At 47.2% G+C, this 4,357-nt stretch overlaps 1 protein-coding gene across 1 annotated transcript in view; it reads right to left on the bottom strand.

Annotated features, from left to right (window-relative positions):
- Positions 1-3,864, bottom strand: part of PI4KB (phosphatidylinositol 4-kinase beta) — a 38,165-nt gene extending 34,301 nt beyond the window's left edge. The window contains exon 1 of the mRNA XM_012811737.2: positions 3,579-3,864. The gene's annotated coding sequence lies outside the window, so the exon portion shown is untranslated. The remainder of the gene's footprint in view (positions 1-3,578) is intronic.
- Positions 3,865-4,357: the final 493 nt, after the last annotated feature.

Genomic DNA, 4,357 nt, shown 5'->3' with positions numbered 1-4,357 from the left:
GCTTGAGCCCAGGAGTTGGAGGTTGCTATGAGCTGTAATGCCATGGCACTCTACCCAGGGGACAGCTTGAGGCTCTGTCTCAAAAAAAAAAAAAATAAAGTTACAAGGTCTCTATTAGAAGAAATAAAAATGACATAATTACATAAACAAGAGGTATAAATTCTCTAAAACTAAATTCTCTTTTGTAACAGTAAGTCAAGAGATACAGGCAAAAGCATTTTATCTAAAGCTAAGGGATAACCTTCAGAACTAAACACTGAGATAATTAAAGAGATTAATTCTGGAGGAATAGGGATGAATAGAAAGAGACTGCCATTTTTCATTATAAATTCTTTTAGTATCATTGGGTTAGCTACCAAGTACATATATTCCTTTAGTAGTTAAGTTTTACAGCCAGGCCTGGTGGCTCACTCCTGTAATCCCAGCACTTTGGGAAGCTGAGGCAGGAGGGTTACTTAAGGCCAGGAGTTCAAGATCAGCTTGATGAACATTGCAAGACTCTGTCTCTCCAACTTAAAATCTAACCAGGCATTGTAGTGGATGCCTGCAGTTCTATTCAGGAGGCTGAGGCAGGAGGATCACTTGAGCCCCAGGAGTTTGAGGCTGCAGTGACCTATGATTACACCAGCCTAGGTAACAGAGCAAGACCCTGTGACTAAAAATAATAATTATTAAAGAGAATGCTCTTCTCGCTTGGGGCCTGTAGCTCAGTGGCTAGGGTGCTGGCCACATACACCAAGGCTGGTGGGTTTGAATCCAGCTTGGGCCTGCTGAACAACAATGACAACTACAACCAAAAAATAGCCAGGTGTTAGGGCAGGCGCCTGTAGTCCTGGCTACTTGTGAAGCTGAGGCAAGAGAATCTCTTAAGCCCAAGAGTTTGAGGTTGCTGTGAGCTGTGACACCATGGCACTCTACTGCGGGTGACATAGTGAGATTCTGTCGCAAAATAAAAAAAAAAAGTTCTTTCTTATGTCTTACAGTCTAACTCAAATCTTTCTTTAAGAAGGTCTCAACTTATCTTTCCCCTTTGACCTCAGTGATAAAGGTGGAGATTGAATACTCCTTTTTCCTTGTAGAAATTTAGGGCTGAGTAGTCAAGCAGGCTCAAGTCCCATCAAAACCAGGTAAATGCCAAGGCCCCAGAGGGTGGTGGCATCAGGGGAGAAGGCATTCTCAATCTATCAGAAGGAGAGTAGTAAAGGCAGTGGTCTCAAGATAGTTAAGTCAATATTGAAACAAGCTGAGAACTCTGGGCAGAGTTATGGAGCTGGTATAAGCAGATTCCAGACAGACAGCCCAAGCCAGCTCTGGGAGCCCCTGCTGAAACAGACAGATGGCAAAGCAAGCAACCTGTATGTTCACTCCTCTCTGAACTGTTCCTCCCCGCTGCAAGTCCCAAATGTGCTTAAACTAGGCCTTCTTTTGTCTCATGACAATTATTGAAAGGTTCTTCCTCCCAAACCTCTTCCCCAAATCAAAGAATCTCAATTTGCTGCTTCGGATGGCACTCAGCAAAATTATTTCCATTCAGTGTGGACCCAGCTCTGAGAAGGAAACAGGGAAACTAGGGGAAATATGACTTCTGGTTGGGGATGCAACCAAGGAGTGAAGCTTCTCCTAAAAGGAGGATTATGTGGAAGCTGCACTCTGGCTAATGATAAGAGAGAGAGAAGGGGGAAATGGGATGAGGTGGAACAACTACTTCCAAACAGGCCTAGAGTCAGAATGTGAATGGAACTTCATGTGCTTTCTTTGCTATCACAGGCCAAGAAGGAGCCATGGAAGACAAGGCAACAACTAAGTCCTGAGTCCCAGCTCACTCTTAGTTCTCTTTTCCAGCCAGCTTCCTCAAAGGGCTTTCCCATAAACACACTTCCCCTCTATAGGATATGGAGTTATAGGTCAAGTACAGAGGAACAGCACAGGTGACCAATTAATGCACTGGGGGGAAAAAACGGGCAGATAATAGAAGCCAGCTTGAAGCTTGGCTTTCCAATGACTTACATCAATGGCTGTAGACCAGAAAAATCTGACAGAAAGACCAAGATCAAGAATTCCCATGATGACTAAACCACTACTAATAAATACCTTTTGTCAGAGGAAACCCAGAATGTTCTGTAAACAAATAAAGCAAATCTAATTTTTCCTTCCACCTACATCCTCCTAATAGCCTATTACTGCACTGATGCCTACAGAGTGGACCATTTTCCCAAGAAGATTACTCTAGAGGTCAAGCGAGGAAGTTACATGCTGAACCCAGAAGTCCTGATTCTGAATGTACAAGCTCTTTCCGCTGTCTCATGTTCTTTTTCCCAGTTAACCCCCACCCACTCACGCACACCTACCCAAGGCCTGATCTCTTATGGAACCTACCAAAACTGTTCCAGTAAGCCAAAGAGTGTAAACTGACTCTTCTGGATCTGGACAAGGGTGGGAAGACATTTTATTCTATGATTCCTTCAACATAAGCCTAAAATTAAATAATCTGAAACAAAATTTCTCACAACCTCAGTTTCCATGCAGGCCTGTTCATCCCTGCTAGTGGGTGCTCTCAAGGAGTCAGCAAAGTGTAATCTGATGGGGACTTCTTCAAAACTTGCTCCATCCTTTAGAAACACCCTTTTATCCCTAAGAGCCTTAGACAGCTGAGGCTCCCCCTCCTTTGAACACATTTTTCTTCTTTTAGTTCAAAGTTTAGCTGATCCTGAAATAAGTGGTGTGAGGAGATAAAAGAGCATGAACGAGAACACATAAAGACCATAGGGGAAACAGAACCAAGTGTCACAAAGATCAGGGAAATCCTTGAAACGTGAAGGAGGTGTCAAAGTTGGACATCCTGAATGGGAAGGGACACTGTCAGATCTTGTCTCTCCTACAGAAACAAACATCCAGAGGGGTGGGGAATTGAGGAAGGGGTAAGAGAAGCTTAAAACTGTTATAGGGAATCATAAAGCACCCTAGAGAAGAAGAGTGAGGGCTAGAGTCCAAGTAGAATGTAACTTCAGAATGATGGAAAGGGTCTGAGATCCCTTAAAGAGAAGGGACTAGGCTATTCTTGGAAGCCAGGAGCTAGGTAGGCGGGTGGGTGACGGTGAAGTAATGGACTCAGAAGCAGCAAAGGAAGGGAGGGATACAATCCTTAGCTCAGGGAACTGGAACCCCCGTGCTGGGGATGCACTGAGACCTGAGGAAAGAGGCAAAATAAGAAAAGGGATAAAGATGGAGCAACTCAGACGACAAGGACAAGCAAGAATGAACACTATGGAAGTCGTCTGATGTGGAAAAGGTTCATGACTTAAGAGTAATAATTCGAGACGGAGGCTACAGGGATAACCGTGAGGGAGGGGGGAATGCCCGGGGCAGAGGGAAGAGCTAAACAGAAGAGGAAGCCAAAAAGCAGAGGAGGACCCCAGGCCTGAGAGGAAAGGGAGGGGAAGGAGCGCCGGGTGCAGCTGCCCCCGGGAGGGCAGTTTTGTAGTCGAACCCAGGTTGGGGGGAGGCTGTGCGGGACAGGGTAGGAGAAGCCCACCACGACCAGCAGGGCAAAGGTGACTCAAGGGGGAGGGGTAGCTTACCTCTGGGGGACCCTCGCAGAGGGGGTGCGGGCGGTCGGGGTCGGACTGCCGACACCGCCGCCTCAGCAGCAGCGACCGCTGCCGGGTTCCATTGGCCGCTTGCGCTTCCCTGACAGCGGCCGCGGCGGCTGCACCAGGCCCCGGCTGCGCGGCTGCCCGCGGCGCCGCCTGATGGGGCCTTCAAGCTGCCTCAGGTTCGACTGGCCCACGCACTCTCGCTTCCTCCCTTGGTATACCAAGACCAAAAGTAAACAAATTGTCCAGCAGATCTAGATGTAAAATTATTCTGCGGAATCCAAGCCTTTTTTCTTGGGATACCCTTTCCTCCGTCCTGGACGCTCAGGACCCTACCGATCCCATAGTAATCTAAGGAGTCAAGTGAGCTGCCCGGAACATGCCTGTTCAGAAATAGAAAAGGGGGCGGGGAAGAGATACAGTATTTGGAAGCTGTGGCTTGGAGCGTGGAGGGCAAGGGGAGGAGCTTACGGGTGGGAGGAGGAGCCAATCTTTGAGGGGCGGACCTACGAGAGAGCGTTGGCGAGCTAAGAGAGCCAAGAAGGAAGTAAACTTGGCTAGATTAGTGTCAGGGCTGTAGTGGGTTCCCCGTTCAATAAATATGGACGTATAGCGTACTTCCAGGAGTACGTTAACATGCGATTCATATGTAAATGAGGTATTTGACTAAGCCACCGAGTTACCCTAATTGCAAATCACAGGCTTTACCCCCTCCCCATTGCAACCTGACTCTCTTAGTAAATCAGGCCCTGTGATGGACTTTG

Source organism: Otolemur garnettii, unplaced genomic scaffold (assembly GCF_000181295.1).
Source record: "Otolemur garnettii isolate 467f Iridium unplaced genomic scaffold, OtoGar3 scaffold00174, whole genome shotgun sequence".
NCBI lineage: Eukaryota > Metazoa > Chordata > Mammalia > Primates > Galagidae > Otolemur > Otolemur garnettii.
The sequence above is the reverse complement of the archived record's forward strand: the minus strand, read 5'-3'. Positions and strand labels throughout refer to the sequence as shown.